The 20,714-nt window shown below is 46.6% G+C and overlaps 4 non-coding genes across 4 annotated transcripts; 1 reads left to right on the forward strand and 3 right to left on the reverse strand.

Moving 5' to 3' along the window:
- Positions 1–4,418: 4,418 nt before the first annotated feature.
- On the reverse strand, positions 4,419–4,491 carry trnav-cac (transfer RNA valine (anticodon CAC)). The gene has a single exon. It is a non-coding gene; the product is annotated as a tRNA-Val (tRNA).
- Positions 4,492–5,831: 1,340 nt separating this feature from the next.
- trnav-aac (transfer RNA valine (anticodon AAC)) lies at positions 5,832–5,904 on the reverse strand. The gene has a single exon. It is a non-coding gene; the product is annotated as a tRNA-Val (tRNA).
- Positions 5,905–6,013: 109 nt separating this feature from the next.
- trnaf-gaa (transfer RNA phenylalanine (anticodon GAA)) lies at positions 6,014–6,086 on the reverse strand. Its single transcript has one exon. It is a non-coding gene; the product is annotated as a tRNA-Phe (tRNA).
- A 6,321-nt stretch (positions 6,087–12,407) lies between these two features.
- On the forward strand, positions 12,408–12,526 carry LOC138244726 (5S ribosomal RNA). The gene has a single exon (XR_011193341.1). It is a non-coding gene; the product is annotated as a 5S ribosomal RNA (ribosomal RNA).
- The last annotated feature ends 8,188 nt before the right edge of the window (positions 12,527–20,714 follow it).

A 20,714-nucleotide genomic window follows, 5' to 3' on the forward strand; every position in this document is an offset into this window, starting at 1 on the left:
AGCAGGATGATCTGTGTATTTTTTGTCCGGCGGAAAAGCAATCTTTGGGGCATTTATTTGTTAGGTGTAGGTTTTGGCCGGATTTACAGAGTTTTGTTTGCAGGCAGTTAAAGGTGTTTTTTAGATTGAAGGATTTTGACATTTTATTGTACTGTTTAGTAGAAAATTTGGGAAAAGAGCATTTATTTATAGTCAATTTATTAATCATTCTTGGTAAATTTCACATCCATAAATCCAAATGGTCTAATAATACTCCCCTTTTTAGTTCTTTTGAGGTGGAGCTGAAACACTATTTAAATTCTATTAAAAATGTGAGAAATAATAAAGCACGGAAAACATACGATATATGTAAAAAATACAATTTAATCATATAACTTACTTATTACCTCTGGCGGTTAACTGTTTATTTTTCTGTTTGTGTTTGTTCTCTTGTACCTAATTTGATCCTCTGTATTTGTATTTGTAAATTCTTTACACATTTAATAAAAAAATATTTTAAAAAAACTATTCAGCATGTGTTTTGGTTATGTCCCAGAGTAAAAAAAATAATAATTCTGGACTAAGTTGCAGACTTCTATTAAAAAAAGAAAACAACAGTGCTATTTGTTTTGATGAAAACAAATGTTATGTTAAGTCTCAGCCCCATCGAAAACAACATTAAAATTTCGTTTGTCATACATTGAAAGATTATAACGGCACGTTATTATAGACATAAAATGAAGTGGTCTGGGAAGTACCCTGTGTTTGAGCATTTTAAAGTGTAAGGGGGGGTATTTGCGGACTATTTCGAAGTGCAAAAATATGAAAGCGATGCGGACATCATTTTTTTTTTATTTAATGTGTTTAATCTTTTTCATATGTTGTTATTCTGTTAAGCATAAATAAAAATAAAAAATAAAGAGACGCGTGTATTATCGTCGCTGTTACTGTAATCTCCGATGGATTCGAACCGTTAGATTGATTAAAAAAAAAGAGATTTTATGAAGTAAAAAAAATAGATCATTTACAAACGTATAAAACCCGTTTTTCCTGATTAGGTTAGTGGGTATTCTTGCAATTAAAATGCGTTCAAAATCGGTGCAAATTTGTACAATTACGTGGTGTGTACCTTGCGAGATGACCCTTCTGTGTGGAGTCTGCGTGTTCTCTCCAGCGGGTCGTTTCCTCCACCGCAGGAGGAATGTACAGCACACAGCAGCTCTCAGTGGGGAGGAGAACAGAGGGATAGAGCCAGTTCAGAGAGGGGGGGGTGATTAGGAGGCCATGATAGGTAAAGACCAGGGGGGGGATATTAGGCCAGGACACTGGGGTAACACCCCTACTCTTCTCCAGAGACACCCCGGGATTGTTAATGACCACAGAGAGTCAGGACCTCGGTTTTACGTCTCATCCAAAGGACGGCGCCTGTTTACAGTCCAGTGTCCCCCGTCACTATACTGGGGCATCAGGACCCACACAGACCGCAGGGTAAGCACCCCCTGCTGGCCCTACTAACACCTCTCCCAGCAGCCACCTTAGTTATTATTGTCAAGAAGGAAAGACTATTAGGAACATGAAAAGGCTGAATGTCTTAAATGCATTTTTTATACTGAAACGGAGAGGCACACACACGTCATTACAAACGCACACCCGCACAGAGACGTCCTCAAGCGCCTTGTTCACAATTATGGGCTCCAACAGGAACAAAAACCGCCAGCCTGACAACTCGAGCGTTCAAACCAAGAACCCAACACGTACTCACGTTGGCAGCCTGTGGAAAAAAGCATAAAGAACCACAAGCCTTCTCTATTGGGAGGAAAAACACACTCTCCCTCTCTCACACTCCTGATTTCCTTAAATAGCTCATTCTTCATCTCTGGCTCCTACATACAGTATAGCAGCGCTCAGTCTGCTTTGAATAAGTCATAAGTCCAAGATTTGTTTAATCTGTTCCTCTTGTCTAGGCCTAGAGCTGCTTTTCATAAAAGAGCTGTTTGCATAAATAGCTAGGGTTACAGCTGAAGACACCAGCTTCATCCCCCAGTGTGTTATATATCGGGAGCAAGAGAAGAGGGCCAGGCCGTGCCTTTTCATAGATTTTTCTTCTGAAAAGTCGGGCTCTCGGAGGCAGATTTAGCCCCTCATGCAGTGTAGAGAGATAGACAGGCCAGCGCGCACAGTTAGAGCTGCACCCTCACACAGAGTCAGACCCGAACAGACACTTCCTCTTGTTTAAACAAATACACAAACCTGACGGCGCTCACAATGATCCAGACACACACACACACACACACACACGTGACATCAGCAGTCACTCTCGCACCCTGGACCCCAGCTCAGTCCTCACCTCCAGCTCCTGTGAACCGCTTCGAACAAACTGCATGAAGAAAATTAGGTTGCGTTCCGGTAGCAGGCCATCCTGGGCACCAGTGTGAGTTACACACTCATTTGTAAAAGCCCTTCCGCATCGTCGGGCATGCTTCACAGTGCCGGACCTGGGGTGTGGGTGCTGTCTGTGTGGAGTTTGCATGTTCTCTCCCTGGTCTGTGGGGGTTTCCTCCAGGTGCTCCAGTTTCCACCCACAGTCCAGGGAGAGGCTGCCACTTTCACTGGGCAGTGCACCGTCGCCGTGGCAGCATGGTGGGTCGGATCTGATTTCGGTCTTCATTTCCTTTTTTAGAGATCCTGTAACCAGTACCTGTTCACTGCCACGACGGACAGGGAAGCACGTCATCACTGGACATCCTCTTACCTCCTGTGGCAAAGGGCAGCTGATGAAGCTTTGTGCTCGCCGGATCATGGCAATCGCCGCTCCACCCTGATCCTGGCTCAGCACAGGGCACCTGGGTTCACTCCCTTCAGACTAAAGAGACTCAGTTTCTTCAATCTGTCAGTGTGAGACACTCTCTTCAGACTAAAGAGACTCAGTTCCTCTGGCCTGTCAGTGTGAGGCACTCCCTTCAGACTAAAGAGACTCAGTTCCTCCGGCCTGTCAGTGTGAGACACTCCCTTCAGACTAAAGAGACTCAGTTCCTCCGGCCTGTCAGTTTGAAACACTCCCTTCAGACTAAAGAGACTCAGTTTCTTCAATCTGTCAGTGTGGGACGCCCCCTTCAGACTAAAGAGACTCAGTTCCTCCGGCCTGTCAGTGTGAAACACTCCCTTCAGACTAAAGAGACTCAGTTTCTTCAATCTGTCAGTGTGAGACACTCCCTTCAGACTAAAAAGACTCAGTTTCTTCAATCTGTCAGTGTGGGACGCCTACACCAGCTTCGAACGCCTGTACACAATACCGCGGACCGCCTGCCAGACCAAATTCTGGGCTTACAGCAAACCACCCATTACATACACCGGTGTCTTCCCCGGGCCAGAGGAATTCAGGAACTCACGTTTACTCCGTCATCTCGGGCGATTCTCGCAGGGAGCAGAGATTTCCCAATCGATCAGAGAGAGTCGGGACTTTTTTTTTAATAAAAGAGGAGTCCATACCTCTTAGTAATGTGAGCGCTGACCGTCTCTCCTACCGATGGGAAGTTCTGCGCCTTCTGGAGCATCCGCCGACTAAGCCAAATTTGTTGTAACAGAAAGAATAAGGTTCTGGATCCCGAGATGAAGTAAAACAGATGAGTGTATTGCATGCAAGGAACAATAAAGCCGAAGTCTTGTTTCCCGCAAGAAACAACAAAACCGAAGTATTGTTCGATGTGCCGGTACAAACTTTTAGGTTATATAGTCCTTCCTTGCTGCTTCAGACGTCATTCGGTGTTATGGTGAGGGGGGTCATGGTATTTGGCCAGTTAAGAGACCCTGGCCAAATGGTCAGTTTAAGATTATGCCCCCTCGCATCTGGAATCCTTATCAGTTAACCCCCTTTCCTGCCATAAACCCCTGTTGCTTAGAAGTCTAATTTTCAGGCAGAACTGACTTAAGTTAACCCTTTTTACATCTTGTCTCTTAATTCAGCCCTCTTCCATTTGCTAGTTCAAAGTTGTACAACCCATTTGTATCTGCTAGGCGGCGCAGTCATCGTGCACAAAGAACACTTTGAAAAGCGTCAAAGGCAAGTCATTCCGAGTTGGTCGTTTGTGTTTTCCGTTCAGACGCGAAATGCTGAAATGATCTCTCGGCTCCTTGGTTGTCATTTCTGCTCCGTAAAGGAATCACAGCACGCGTCGGCTTCCAGCACGGTGGGTCGGGACACGAAGCCGGGGGTCGGAGAGAGCGATGTCTTCCTCGTTAGTATAGGACCTGTCACCTGTCCCCACCTGTCACGCGGGAGACTGGGGTACATCAGGACGCGCCTTGAAGTGAAAGCAGGATGCGCTGTGACATGCACTGTGCAGATCCCGCCACACTAAGAGGTGGGTCCAGTGGGTCTGTTCGATCACAGCGCTAGGCGAATCCCCAATCCCCTTTTGTGCCTGGCGACAAAAGATGTCTGTTTCCGCCCGGTTTCGAACCGGGGACCTTTCGCGTGTGAGGCGAACGTGATAACCACTACACTACGGAAACGGTGGTAAGACATGCCCAGCGGCCCAGCGCTGAGCTTCGCCAATGCGATTCAGCTGCTTCCAGTGCCTTTATTGGAGTGCGCTGATGGACCGTGCTCTCTCTCCAGAGACCAGCACGCCTGTCATGGACGGAGCAGGAAAGGCGGCGCCACATTCTACAGCCCTCTCCACGCAATCGACGAAATCGGGCTACTGAAGTGGAGAAAATCGCCTCTCCAGAAAGTGCAAATATCATCTTGGAGACTATAAATCCTATTGCCGAAGGTCAGCCCTGTCTACCAGAGTAACCCTCCCACAGCGATGATCAGCTCGTCTCACACGCGAGAAGTTTCGGTTGGAAACAAGCGCCCCCTCTTCTCGCACGTTTTGCACGTTCGAGTAGTTTTAATGCGGCTCTTTCGTACACGGTGCTGATCTTTTGGAAAGCAGGAGGCAAAACCGAGTCGAACCGCCTGGGTGAAAACCAGGAGCCCTAACCGCTAGACTATATGGCAGCGAACAACCATGCTGTTCACGGCATCAAGCAAGCAAACTACATAAATATGAGAAAACACGCAAGAGAGTTGTCACTCAGAGTGTCGAAGGGTCGATGTATACTGGGGCTCAGTTGAAATGCAACGTCAGGACTTTTCCGAATTATGTCACACGAAGAGAGCACAGCCCTTTCCGCCATGCCGCGTGTGTCTCGGTAACTCGCTGTGATCGTATAGTGGTCAGTACTTTGCGTTGTGGCCGCAACAACCCCGGTTCGAATCCGGGTGACGGCAGAATAGGGGCGTCTGCTTTTACTACTCGCACGAATGAAGGCAAAAAAAAGCCAATCGACGTGAACGAACGGCGCTTTACAGAGGAGTACTGCCTGACTGGATCGTTGATGAACGACAGAGGCCACTCCGACCTCTTCTCGGTTTTCTTCAATGACTTACTAAGGATCTTCTTCACATTCGCCCATGCAGGGGAAGCCAGTTACACCAAAGCAAACGCAGGAAAGTGCATTTCAAGCAGAGACCAGGAGGGACTTGTTTACACCGAGAGTGGGCGGAGAATGGAACAATGCGCCCAGCCCTGTTGCTGGAGCCGATTCTTGATGAGCTCTTGGGCTCACTAAGAGGCCCCCGCTGGATGCTAATCTTTCTGTTGTTCTTGCAGGTCCTGCGCTGCTTTTGAGCCGACAGAGCTCGACCTGGTCTGTCGGCACAGCCCAATTGCAAATGATCGGCTCCGCGTACAGAAGGAACGTGCGTTTGGTACAAGAGTGCACGAAGGCACCGGAAATACATTGGGAACAAATAACCGGTCGCTCAAGACCTCTGTGAAGTACAGGAGCGTGCAAAACGAGGCTGTTTCCGCCTGGTCTCGAACCGGGGACCTTTCGCGTGTTAGGCGAACGTGATAGCCGCTACACTACGGAAACCTGCAGGGACTGCTGCTGGTGTCTCGCTTGCGTTTCGGGCTGAGAAAGGGACGCGTCACTTTAGGCAGGGGGCGCTGGAGAGAGGAACAAAGGGCGCGATGAAACAAAATGCCGAAACCCGGGATCGAACCAGGGACCTTTAGATCTTCAGTCTAACGCTCTCCCAACTGAGCTATTTCGGCGGTGCGCCAAGCCCACAGCCACCTGCTCCAGCCTTCCTGTGTTGTGGCATGAGCGCACCAAGAGTAGCGGGAGAGTGTTGCAAGAACGTCACTCAGAAGGAAAGCCACCCAGCTGCGCCCTCTGAGCTCTGTCCAGCGCATCTTCCTCGCATGGACTCCTGCCTGCGACGGGCAGGAAACAATTAGCAAGAACAGAACGACACCCCATGGGTGTCTCATGACCGCACCTTAGGTTGTGACACGTGCAGGTGTGAGGGGTTGCCGGGCTACTTTGGAGCAGAGCTTGGGCGGAGGGGGGGCGGGAAAGCAGACAAAGAGGTGACACCTCAAGGTCTGCACGATCACAGCTCTCCGCCGCCCCAGGCTTCCGCTCGATAAGCTACTGGACACACCCGCCCCTCCTCACACAGACCGTGGAAAAGCCCCCGAGTGGGAGGGCTCGCTCTTCCTCCCAGGAGCTCTTGGACACGACGCCCAGACAGGGCGCGGGGAGCCGCCGCCTGCAAACACGGCTCCAGGCAGGACTCCACTCCGCAGGAGCCGCAGAGCAGAGGAGATGAGGGCAGCTTAGCTCCTGTGCAGAGACCTGAGCTGTTGTTGCTGTGGATGCTGTCTTTTCTGCACTTGGGGTAGGAGTGAATGTTGAGTTGCCCTTAGAAATGAAGCAGAGCACTTCAACGGCACGGGTGTGTGTGTGTGTGCGCCCTGGTGATTCTGGGAGACAGATCGAACCTGGGCTGTGGTTTAAATGCTATTGGTTTTTGAACAGAATACCCTTATCCCAGTGCATTGTGCCACATTAAATAAACGCACGAGAAAAAGAGATTCAGAAATCAAAGCTGTGTCGGTGTTCTGTGTAAAAAATCGGTTTGAACATCACGGGAGCTGTTTTTAATAAGCTGTTGAGTAAAGAATATTGTAGCATTTACAGGTTCTTTTCAGAACAAAGGACGAGTGGAGACGCAATTAACAAACAAGCTCTTTGTTATTAATACTTACACTTTGTTATGAACACTACCATTAAAACTACCAGTTGTACTCTCACTAATGTTAAAATGAATACACTAGTAGTAGTATTAGTTGCTGCCCGTGACGTCACATACACTCTCTGTGACGAATGCAAGACACCTAGACACATACAGTGACGTGCCGGCTGTTGCCGTGGTTACCATACTTATGATTTATAAACACTGGAAAAAATGCATTTAAACGGTTACTTACATACATTTATCAACTTGGAATATAATTTTCTAGCTCTAGGATAGAGTTACCTAAATAATAATATGAATAATCATTGTTTAATTTCAGATTGAACATTATTAACACTAAACGCACTATGGTAATTGATCGATACTGTCTTTATTGACTGTTTTCTAGATATTTAAACAGGGTCAAGAAAAGAATCAGTATTCGCCAATCAGTGAAGTTAATCGATTATTCTATGGTCCTTCAGTTGAATAAATTGGTTGTCGATACATAAGTGATCAATAATTCTCCTCTGTGCGCTCCTCGCGCCTTCCACGTTCTCGCTCTCTGATCCCGGCGCTCTGGCTGGTGTCTGTGACGTCACAGCGCTCTTTCTGACAAAGCAGAGCTGGAGGAAACTCCTGTCCGGAGCCCGGGGGGCTTTTCTTACAGATATAAAATCTCCCCCCCCCAAAAAAAACACACCAGACTGTGAAGAGAAGCGAATCATCACAGTTGGAGAAGGAGAGCGACAAACCTAGGAATAAAATTCATTAAACAGAAAAAAAAAGTTTACATCGCAGATTATTGCGTTACAAAGCGTACCCGTGTGGAGCAGTAGAGGACAAGCACGAGTCCCTGAAATAAGCGCTTTTAAGAGTTTTACACGAATCTTCAGAGTAAAGAAGCCAGGAGGATCAGACTCCTGATCCTGGAGGTTAAAATGTGTATCCTGGTTTTATTTCCACCCAGCTCTCAGTTCCATTAGTGGTCTGATGATTTAATTTAACTGTAAAACTGTTACCAGACTTAATCTAAATTGTAAATTTATAAGACTGGCTACTAATAATAAATATACTGATCAAAGTGTCAATACTGGTGTTTATAAAATAAATACTGTAGCATTTGCAGGTTCAAACACAGGATATACACACACATGAGGAGACTGACGGAACACGTACACATAGTTAGGGTGGTAATTACCTAACAACACACTATACTTTTACAAGACTACACAGGGCACTAGAACTACTAGGACATTATTTACACAGGTAGGGTCAGCCGCTGGTCATCGTGCTGACCCTCAGACTCTCCCCGGCTACCACTCCCAGCAGAGTTACACTCAGACTAAAAGCAGGGCTATTTACCCATGCCAATAAACCTAAATAATCACCTCTATCAAAGGGGATTACTCCCATGAGCATCTTTTATAGCAATACAATCCCAACAGGAGCTCTGATTATTATTTGTGGCTGACTGATAAAGTATTGATTCCATATCCCCATTTATAAAAGTAAAACTCCTTACACTTAACAGGTATATATATAATAATGTTCACTTAGTCTCTGGTGCAGTGGTTCGGTGTCAGCGCAATGCGTAGATCCAGCAAGCTCATCCTGTCACTCAGATGGCAGAGTCGGTAGTCAGTTGCACTTGATATGGTCCTTCCCAGCAGGGTTGCAACATCTGGCAGGGTATATCTTCCTCACCCACACCCACTCGCCAGGTATCAGGTCGTGTCTTCCCTCTACTGGAGGTCTCCAAGCGTCCAGCACCTGTTCACCAGCCCCGTGCACCACTTCAATTAACAATCTACAATACTACAATAGAGAATTAGCAAATTCAACAATCCATTAGCCAAATTCATCCCTCCAGGAAGTTTCGTTGATTGTGCTGTGATGATATCAAACAGGCTCTATTACACAGTTCTGTTTGATCCAGCCCGCATCCCATGGTGTTCCTTCAGTCTGATGTCTAGTCAATCTTTTCTGTTCCTTCATTCCACTGTTCCAGCAGACTGAGGGTGATCTCAGTCCATCTCACCCCGAATAATCCAGCCACAGCCTGTCCCTTGATCATAATACATGCGGTAGGGCAGTGCCCACCAAGGGCTTATCTCCATCATCAAGTGTTTGGTAGACACAGAGGCAGTGACAGCAACCCACTGGGAAAACAGATTATAAGAGCCAAGGTTGTAAACATTCGCTACTGCATGAAAGGAACTACTGCAGCTTGCTGTTCTTTAGTTTCAAGACTAGTCTTTTTTTAAGCTTCCCATTATTTCTGTGATTCCTCTTCCCATTAGATAAGTTTACCAATTCACTTTCTTTCCTTTCTTCTCCTTCTCTTCTAAGTTTCCCCTTCTTCGGGAAACTTCTTTTTCCTAATCAACTTTCCTCTGTCCATTCTGATTCACTTACAAAGATCCTTCATAGTTATGGGCCCCTAATTATCATATATAAATTATGTGCAAGTTCCCTTACACCTATTACCCTAGCTTTACAGTTCATGAACATAAAACATTTTTTTTACTCTAACCCAGGCTATAATTGTTTCTCTGAATTTGTCGTACATGTACTTTTGCTGGACTGCTCGGCCCCATTTTCATCTTTGAATTTTAATTTCCCATTTTTACTGATCGGTGCCTTACTTAGAACCTTATCACATCAACTACTCCGCAGAGCAAAAACCACACGTCTGTGTTAAGATAAGTTCTTTATATGAGTCCCAGATTCATCAAACCCGCGTGAGAACACCCCTGTGGCTCGCTTCTCAAACTATTAATTTTTAAGGATCACTTACTGGCGTCAGACAGCTGCCAATTCTCCAGACGCGTCTCTGGAAGGATAAACAATTTATCCTCCGAGGTTTGTCCAATTTTGCTAAAATTGTCAGGGTCCGGATGGAGTTTTAGCAGCCTCAAATTGTCATGGAACTCTCAAGGAAGCCACAAGAGAGAGTTCTCACCTGAGTAAGGTCTTTATTTCAATATTGCAAGCCCTGCTGCCACTTCGCAAAGTGCAACCAGAGACTCAATTTGTTACAAGCAGTACAGGGTTTTTAAAAGATGTTGCGCTGTAAAAAAGCTCAGCGCTTTGTCCCTTCTAAAAGTTCCCCTTTCCCTAAGAGAAAACAGATTACATCAAAAAGCGAGAGAAGAAGCACTATATTTTGTTATTCAAAGCTTATCAGTTACTTTCAGCTAATTCTAACAACCCAGACAGCATATATTGTTTTGGTACCTTGTCTTCTAAAGTAACCTAAACAGTATACTTTGTTGATGCACTGTTTTCTAAAATTCTGCACGTACTGTAGCACAGCATTTACAGTGCCTTGCGAAAGTATTCGGCCCCCTTGAACTTTTCAACCTTTTGCCACATTTCAGGCTTCAAACATAAAGATATAATTTTTTTATTTTATGTGAAGAATCACCAACAAGTGGGACACAATTGTGAAGTGGAACAAAATCTATTGGATTTTTGAAACTTTTTTAACTAATAAAAAAATGAAAAGTGGGGCGTGCAAAATTATTCGGCCCCCTTGCGTTAATACTTTGTAGAGCCACCTTTTGCTGCGATTACAGCTGCAAGTCGCTTGGGGGTATGTCTCTATCAGTTTTGCACATCGAGAGACTGAAATTCTTGCCCATTCTTCCCTGCAAAACAGCTCGAGCTCAGTGAGGTTGGATGAACAGCAGCGTTTGTGAACAGCAGTTTTCAGCTCTTTCCACAGATTCTCGATTGGATTCAGGTCTGGACTTTGACTTGGCCATTCAAACACCTGGATATGTTTATTTGTGAACCATTCCTTTGTAGATTTTGCTGTATGTTTGGGATCATTGTCTTGTTGGAAGATAAATCTCCGTCCCAGTTTCAGGTCTTTTGCAGACTCCAACAGGTTTTCATCCAGAATGGTCCTGTATTTGGCTGCATCCATCTTCCCCTCAATTTTAACCATCTTCCCTGTCCCTGCTGAAGAAAAGCAGGCCCAAACCATGATGCTGCCACCACCATGTTTGACAGTGAGGGTGATGAGCTGTGTTGCTTTTACGCCAAATATATCGTTTTGCATTGTGGCCAAAAAGTTCGATTTTGGTTTCATCTGACCAGAGCACCTTCTTCCACATGTTGGGGTGTCTCCCAGGTGGCTTGTGGCAAACTTTAGACGAGACTTTTTATGGATATCTTTGAGAAATGGCTTTCTTCTTGCCACTCTTCCATAAAGGCCAGATTTGTGCAGTGTAAGACTGATTGTTGTCCTATGGACAGACTCTCCCACCTCAGCTGTAGTTCTCTGCAGTTCATCCAGAGTGATCATGGGCCTCTTGGCTGCATCTCTGATCAGTCTTCTCCTTGTCTGAGCTGAAAGTTTAGAGGGACGGCCAGGTCTTGGTAGATTTGCAGTGGTCTGATACTCCTTCCATTTCAAGATGATCGCTTGCACAGTGCTCCTTGGGATGTTTGAAGCTTGGGAAATCTTTTTGTATCCAAATCCGGCTTTAAACTTTTCCACAACAGTATTACGGACCTGCCTGGTGTGTTCCTTGGTCTTCATGATGCTCTCTGCGCTTTCAACAGAACCTTGAGACTATCACAGAGCAGGTGCATTTATACAGAGACTTGATTACACACAGGTGGATTCTATTTATCACCATCAGTCATTTAGGACAACATTGGATCATTCAGAGATCCTCGCTGAACTTCTGGAGTGAGTTTGCTGCACTGAAAGTAAAGGGGCCGAATAATTTTGCACGCCCCACTTTTCATTTTTTTATTAGTTAAAAAAGTTTCAAAAATCCAATAGATTTCGTTCCACTTCACAATTGTGTCCCACTTGTTGGTGATTCTTCACATAAAATAAAAAAATATATATCTTTATGTTTGAAGCCTGAAATGTGGCAAAAGGTTGAAAAGTTCAAGGGGGCCGAATACTTTCGCAAGGCACTGTAGATCCTTGAAATATATTATCTTAAAGCACCAATATATTTTTTGCAAAGCTTTCTACATTTTAAGAAACAATTTACTTATTAGATTTCCACTTCAAGACTTGTTCGGCTGGCGTTCGGGGAGTCGCGTTTTTCAGAATTGTATTGAGATCGTTTTCCACAGAGCTCAGATGTCAAAGCACAGCAGCAGCTCTCCACAGCGATCCTCTATAGCGCCCTTTCTCCCGCAGCTCCGTCCTCATTGGAAGGAAGCAAGAGTGAAAGGCTGAAGTGAAATAGAGCGGGGACGAAGGCAGTGAAGAGAGAGAACGTGGGAAGAAGAGAAAAACGCAAGGGAAAAAAAGCAGCGTCGTAAAAGAGGTGACGGAGCTGTCCTCTCAATAAGAAGGGTGCCAGCGAGCCTTGCTCTCGCTTACGGCCACACCCCCTTGAGCACGCCTGATCTCGTCTGATCTCGGAAGCTAAACAGGGATGGGCCTGGTTAGTACTTGGATGGGAGACCGCCTGGGAATACCAGGTGCTGTAAGCTTTTAAGCGCAGGAGGCGCCCTATCCCCGCTCGCTCGCTCATTCCCCTGTTCACACATGCAGTGCAGCTTGTCCGTCTGTTTATTTGTCAGCTTTGGCGAGACACGGGTGCTTGTGTATTAGCGTGAGCGTTTTTTATTCTGATCATGAACAGTTTTACAAGTCCGCAAAGGATCGAGGAAAGGTTTATCGCCAGCTGAAAAGAGATACAGCGCTTCGGCTGTGGAGACTTTATTAATAAGGCCCCTCAGTAGTTGAGATCTCTGTTATACCCATCTAGAAACATGCAATCAGCATGTTATTGCTGAAGCAATAGTCACAACATTATTCCACACCTGGGTGAGAGGCGGGTTATGATGACAGTCATGCTTTCTACACCTTATACTGAGCTCAGAAATGGACCAAGCGGACATCTCACGAGCAGATCCCTCCGCGTATAAGAAAGGCAACTTGTCTCAGCAAAAATACCACGGATTCACATCCAAAATATGATAAAAAGGCAAAAACCCCACACTTGGAATGCAAACGTACCCTAAAAAGGAAACACGGTTTTAAAATGAACTTGATTTTCCCCTGGAGAAACCTTTTTATGGACACACATCGCATCTATTACACATGTAGAACTAAATATAAAGATAAAACTTAATATAAGAAGTCATGACATATCACACATGACGAAGTCTGGTCCAGAATAAACAGTTTACACTGACCCACCTTTATTTACCCTGGTCACTCACTTCTATTAACTGTTTAACTGGGTAACAAATTAATATTTGTTTCAATTTGGGATCTACACCTGGGAGCCCTGAAATGTTGGCCAGAGGGCAGAAGCTGATATTCAGACGTGAGAATATATTAAAAACAAGGATTTGATGTTGTTTTTCACCTGTCTAATCAAAGCTTGTTCAAAAATGATCTGATTATAGGACACACGAGTTTATAATCATACTCATTCCACTTTTTAACCCCGTATATATGCACAATATGAAACGTATATACACTAAATCTCACGTGTGACTCCCATAATATACATTTCTTTACGAAAATTAGGAACACTTATTACAATTATCAACCCCCCATGACGAGGCAATATTTCATACCTTTGTTTCTTTGTGGGTTCAAAGTTCTGTCCTGTCGTTTCACACGTAACGTTTTGGTAGTTATCTCAATTTTCCTTTGCAATTATCTCCAAGATCATCATCAACTTTTTGTAAAACGCTATGCACAACTGATATTTAAAGAAAGTCCTGTACCAAAACGTCTTCGTAGGGAAAGACAACTTTTTTTTCCTTACGTTAGTCGCTACACGGTTACTCAGAAAATCCATTCACCGCCTTTAAAAAAAAAGTTTCGTTTTTTATTGTGGTTCACTGACATTTCTGTCACAATTCTGAGGGACCCCACATAAAATTCACTTGCCGGTATAAAGACGCCGGCGAGGATAAGACAGGTATCGAGCCACCTGCGTATCTAGCGGACGTTTAAAATAAAAAAAATGGCGTGTAATGTTGCGAAGGGCTACTGTTTTGTTTTAATAGTTTGTCGATTGTAAGGGACGTGGGCCGCGACAGAAATACTGGACGGGGTGGGAAAAGGTTTATTGATGGTTTATTGTACCGCAACGGTCACAATTGACTCACCAGCAAAGATGGCGCCGAGGCCACATCGACTCCCTCCCGCCCTGCCTCGCACCGAAGCTCGAGCTGCGGAGCTCGACGCCAAACCGCCGGTCCACGGTCGCGGGCGCCGGACATAGACGTCATAAACCCTTCCGAGGCGCAGGAATTATAGATCACTGTAGTTTCTTCTGGACCCGGGTTAGGGACAGTGTGCCCTCCGTGAGAATCTTCTGAGGAAGCCAGTGTCTCATGGGTGTCCAGGCTTGGTACCATCTGTCCATCACAGGACACACAGACACACACACTCACACACCCTGGACAGGACACCAGTCCTTCACAGGACACACACACACTCACTCACACACCCTGGACAGGACACCAGTCCATCACAGGACATACACACACCCTAGATAGGACACCAGTCCATCACAGGACACACACACACACTCACACACCCTGAACAGGACACCAGTCCTTCACAGGACACACACACACAACCTGGATAGGACACCAGTCCCTCACAGGACACTCAGACACACACACTCACACACCCTGGACAGGAACCAGTCCATCACATGACAAACACACACTCACTCACACACCCTGGACAGGACAGCACTCCATCACAGGACACACACACACCAGGGCCAGTTTTCCCAGAAGCCAATTAGCCCAAAAGCCTGTCTTTAGACCCGGAGAACACAGGGAGAACATGCAGACTCCACACAGACAGTCTCCCCCCCCTCCGGGTCCAGACCCGAGCCCGGAGCCCCGCCGCGCTGAAACCCTCCGTACAGACGGCCGCACACAGCTCCGTTGTTCCCGATTCCCGAGGTGATCTGTTAAAAGAAGCCGGTGTGTTGCCTCCAGGTGACATTTCCTACTGGAGTCAGGACAGGAGGCTCTTCTGTACACAGAAGGGGGTGGGGGTGGGGAACAAGCCGCCCAGCCCTGTGGTTGAAGCCGATACCCCGACTTCTCTCCAGACACAGCTGGGTGAGCTCCTCCAGTCAGTACAGGGGGCTCTACTGTACACAGAGGGTGGCGGGGGTGTGGAACAACTCCTTTGTTCGGGGCCTTGGGGCATTCTTGTTGTGAAAGGTGCTATATAAAAAAACTGAATTGAAATTGAATTTTACAGGTTTTTACAGATCTTGTCTGACGTGCCATTTCAAAAACGTAACGACACTCCTCACGTCCGAGCGCCGCCGGTCTGTGACGTAACGTATGCTTACACAACCATGACGGTTTCATCATGGACAGCACGAAAGCCCGAAAAGTGGTTGACGTTTTAATTTGGCAATGCCACGATGGATCCCAGTTTTTTTTTTTATTTTGGAGGCCAAAGAGGACAAAAAAGGAAACGTCTGGAGGTGGATCGATGGTCATCTCTGCGGTTGTTCTGATGTTCTGGAAAAAACAAAACAAAAAAAAAACGGCTCGCTTGCCCGGTCGTGTAGTGTTTCCACACCCCACGCAAATCAACTTCTCTTCACCCCCGGGGGCTCGTCGCCCACCGCACCCCTCTCACGTGATAGGGGCTTCCCCCGGCTGTGACGCACTTACCCTACCCCCTTTTCCGCCAACGTCATACCGAAGGTCGCGTTTTGGGCCGCGGTGATGTTGACGAACTGTCTTGTAGCGTGAGAAGGGTTTAAATTTCGACTTATGGAGTTGGCCATCGTTATATTTCGCGAGGTATAATACGGGGGGAAAAAGAACATTTATATTTATCAACCTACTAGTAATACTGGGTGGATGTCACGTTCCCCAAAGTTCAGTGCCTCTCTCTAATAAAGTAGAAACGCGACATTAAACTCCGTTCGAAACGGGAGAAATCACCAGGACACGATCCAACCGACGTCCGGAAAAGAAAAAAAGAACTCCTATTCCCATTTGTAATGACCCAGTCGTGTTTTTCCCGGTGTGCGCTTATCTTTCGGAGACCGTTTCTCTCTGGTGTTGTTTTGCTGTTGGAATAAATGCCGAGGTGACCCTTCTGTGTGGAGTCTGCGTGTTCTCTCCAGCGGGTCGTTTCCTCCACCGTGGGGGCTGGTCGAACCGGGGTCTCCCAATCATCACAGAAGTGTGTGTCGTTTTGGGTGGTGGTGGGGGGGTGCATCGGGGATACTGCGCCCCGAGGGGGTGACCTCTCACCTTACTCCGGATGAAGGGAGAAGACCTGTACCTTCACGAGTCCGGGTTGTGAAAACTTCTTCTGGCAGTTCAAAACGTTTCGAAGGGACTCCAGCGCTACCCTGTTTTCCATTTCTATCGTGTATTATTAGACAGTCATAAGTACAGTGCCTTGCGAAAGTATTCGGCCCCCTTGAACTTTTCAACCTTTTGCCACATTTCAGGCTTCAAACATAAAGATATAAATTTTTTATTTTATGTGAAGAATCACCAACAAGTGGGACACAATTGTGAAGTGGAACGAAATCTATTGGATTTTTGAAACTTTTTTAACTAATAAAAAAATGAAAAGTGGGGCAGCAAAATTATTCGGCCCCCTTGCGTTAATACTTTGTAGAGCCACCTTTTGCTGCGATTACAGCTGCAAGTCGCTTGGGGTATGTCTCTATCAGTTTTGCACATCGAGAGACTGAAATTCTTGCCCATTCTTCCTTGCAAAACAGCTCGAGCTCAGTGAGGTTGGATGGAGAGCGTTTGTGAACAGCAGTTTTCAGCTCTTTCCACAGATTCTCGATTGGATTCAGGTCTGGACTTTGACTTGGCCATTCAAACACCTGGATACGTTTATTTGTGAACCATTCCTTTGTAGATTTTGCTGTATGTTTGGGATCATTGTCTTGTTGGAAGATAAATCTCCGTCCCAGTTTCAGGTCTTTTGCAGACTCCAACAGGTTTTCATCCAGAATGGTCCTGTATTTGGCTGCATCCATCTTCCCCTCAATTTTAACCATCTTCCCTGTCCCTGCTGAAGAAAAGCAGGCCCAAACCATGATGCTGCCACCACCATGTTTGACAGTGGGGATGGTGTGTTGAGGGTGATGAGCTGTGTTGCTTTTACGCCAAACATATCGTTTTGCATTGTGGCCAAAAAGTTCGATTTTGGTTTCATCTGACCAGAGCACCTTCTTCCACATGTTTGGGGTGTCTCCCAGGTGGCTTGTGGCAAACTTTAGACGAGACTTTTTATGGATATCTTTGAGAAATGGCTTTCTTCTTGCCACTCTTCCATAAAGGCCAGATTTGTGCAGTGTAAGACTGATTGTTGTCCTATGGACAGACTCTCCCACCTCAGCTGTAGTTCTCTGCAGTTCATCCAGAGTGATCATGGGCCTCTTGGCTGCATCTCTGATCAGTCTTCTCCTTGTCTGAGCTGAAAGTTTAGAGGGACGGCCAGGTCTTGGTAGATTTGCAGTGGTCTGATACTCCTTCCATTTCAAGATGATCGCTTGCACAGTGCTCCTTGGGATGTTTGAAGCTTGGGAAATCTTTTTGTATCCAAATCCAGCTTTAAACTTCTCCACAACAGTATTACGGACCTGCCTGGTGTGTTCCTTGGTCTTCATGATGCTCTCTGCGCTTTCAACAGAACCTTGAGACTATCACAGAGCAGGTGCATTTATACAGAGACTTGATTACACACAGGTGGATTCTATTTATCACCATCAGTCATTTAGGACAACATTGGATCATTCAGAGATCCTCGCTGAACTTCTGGAGTGAGTTTGCTGCACTGAAAGTAAAGGGGCCGAATAATTTTGCACGCCCCACTTTTCATTTTTTTATTAGTTAAAAAAGTTTCAAAAATCCAATAGATTTCGTTCCACTTCACAATTGTGTCCCACTTGTTGGTGATTCTTCACATAAAATAAAAAAATTATATCTTTATGTTTGAAGCCTGAAATGTGGCAAAAGGTTGAAAAGTTCAAGGGGGCCGAATACTTTCGCAAGGCACTGTATCTGTACTGATCACAGAGTCCCCCTCTCACTGCCAGGACTGAAGACCAGTGCAGCACGAATAATAATAATAATTAATAAGTCTGGACTCTCCACTCAGAGCTCCTCCCAGGTCAGGGGGATCCCCTCCAGCCCCCCCAGTGTGCAGCCCCTACCTGGATGATGCTCCAGTCCGCTCAGCACACAGCAGCTCTCAGTGGGGAGGAGAGCAGAGGGATGGAGCCAGTTCAGAGAGGGGGGTGATAAGGAGGCCATGATGGGTCAAGACCAGGGGGGGAATCAGGCCAGGACACTGGGGTAACACCCCTACTCTTCTCCAGAAACACCCCGGGATTGTTAACGAGCACAGAGAGTCAGGACCTCGGTTTTACGTCTCATCCGAAGGACGGCGCCCGTTTACAGTCCATTGTCCCCCGTCACTATACTGGGGCATCAGGACCCACACAGACTGCAGGGTGAGAGCTTCCCCTGCTGGCCCCACTCACACCTCTCCCAGCAGGAACCTTGGGGGGGGGGGGGGGAGAGGGAAAAAACCAAAAGCTAAACAGATTTTTTTTAAAAAAGTTTTATTGATGCTTAAAAAAAGGTCATCAGTCCAGTCTGGGGCCCCTCAGCTTCAGTCCAGACCAGTCTGGGGCCCCTCAGCTTCAGTCCAGACTGGGGTCCCTCAGCATCGGTCCAGCACAGACTGGGGTCCCTCAGCTTCGGTCCAGTCTGGGGTCCCTCAGCTTCGGTCCAGCACAGACTGGGGTCCCTCAGCTTCGGTCCAGTCTGGGGTCCCTCAGCTTCGGTCCAGCACAGACTGGGGTCCCTCAGCTTCGGTTCAGACTGGGGTCCCTAAGCTTCGGTACAGCACAGTCTGGGGTCCCTCAGCTTCGGTACAGCACAGCCTGAGGTCCCTCAGCTTTGGTCCAGTCCAGTCTGGGGCCTCTCAGCTCCAGTCTAGTCCAGTCTGGGGCCCCTCAGCTCCAGTCCAGTCCAGTCTGGTGTCCCTCAGCTCCAGTGCTGTCCAGTCTGGGGTCCCTCAGCTTCAGACCAGCACAGTCACAAATTTTAGCTGACAGTGTAACGGGAGTATAAATGAATTTTCCTGCTAGCCATTCAAAGACTAAATTCCTTGGGTGAACATGATTTTCTCTGACCTTGCCGGTATTGGACTTTGCCGGTGATATTGAATTATGTCTACAACTGTTGTAGTAGTTCGTACTTGAAGTTCGACATGTGCAAAGCACTCGCAATTCCTGCTAAAATCATAGGTGTTCAGAACTCCAGAACTCTTTGTACTGCTGAGCCCGGGCTAACCCCCGTTCCTGTTGCTTCCCATAGGGTCTTTTCGCTCTCCTGCCTCTCCACGGTATGTCCCTTCCGACATCCGTGACAGAATGCTGACCCATCTACAACCCCGCCAGCAGTGCTTTTTTATCTTGCCGCAGTTTTTTCTTTTTCTCTGGGCTTTTTTTTCAGTTCTCCTATTCTAATCTCGGGATGCTACTCGTGACTTCCGTGTCTGTGAGCGGGTCATTCTGTGTTATGCCATTCCGACATACACTCCTGAATACCTGGCTTTCCTCGGGTTGTCTCTCCTGGGATCCGTGATTGGATGTTGATCTGGCCCTCCTGTCATCATCGCTGGATATCATTCCATTCTTCTGTGCCTGTGAGTGGGCCCTGTGCCTGGCTCTCCTCAGGTAGATCACTTTTATATCAGTGATAGAATGTTGAGCTTTTTTCCTGCTTTCCTGTTCTCATTGCTGGATATCACTCTGAGCATTCATGTCTGTGAACGGGTTTCGTGCCTGGCTCTCCTCGGGTTGTTCATTCCGATATCAGTGATAGAATGTTGAACGTGTTTTGCCTAGTTTGTGGTATTTTTCCCAGGTTTTTGTCTTTTTATTTTTTGTTTTTGTGTTTTGATTTTTCATTTCCTGGTTTCCCCTCCTATTTGGTCCCCTTTTTGGTTCCTACCTGTTTTTTGTTGTCACCCCGGTCTCCCAGGTTTATGTTTGTTGTGGTTTGTGCTTGTGTACTTGTCTTTTTTTTTGTTTTAAGCCTCCGGAGCTCTACCTGACCCCCCCCCTTCCTCTACCCAATAAAGGTTTATACCCTGGAGGAGTGGGCAGCTCTCAGCCGTGGACTTCCGCTGGTTTCCTTTCAGTTAAATGAGGTTTTTCCTCCCCCCAGTGCTGTGCAGCTCATTTATTCGTTGGGTGTCTGGAGCCGCCCATGAAGGGGGGGGTACTGTCATGCCCTCTGTAGCTTCTCTGTCCTGTCCCAAGCTTCCTGTGCTTTGCTCTCCTTCCGGTGTCTCTCTCTCTGGGATATATTTCCGGGTCACTTATTCTGCTTCACTCAGCATTGACGTTCGGATGTTCTGAGACCCGCCTAGCACCAGGTCGTGGCTCCATCCATGACCTGAGGGCATAGGTTTCTTTACGTCACTCCAGAACTCTTTGCACGGCTGAGCCCGGGCTATCCCCCATTCCACTGCTTCGCATGGGGTATTTTTCACTCTCCTGCCTCTCCACGGTTTGTCCCTTCTGACTTCTGTGACAATAGTTAGTTTAAATAACAAATATGTTTAGAAACAGCTGGGTGAGACTAAAATGTTACTGTTATTCCTCTCAAACTTCATTTAATAATA

Source organism: Lepisosteus oculatus, chromosome 14 (assembly GCF_040954835.1).
Source record: "Lepisosteus oculatus isolate fLepOcu1 chromosome 14, fLepOcu1.hap2, whole genome shotgun sequence".
NCBI lineage: Eukaryota > Metazoa > Chordata > Actinopteri > Semionotiformes > Lepisosteidae > Lepisosteus > Lepisosteus oculatus.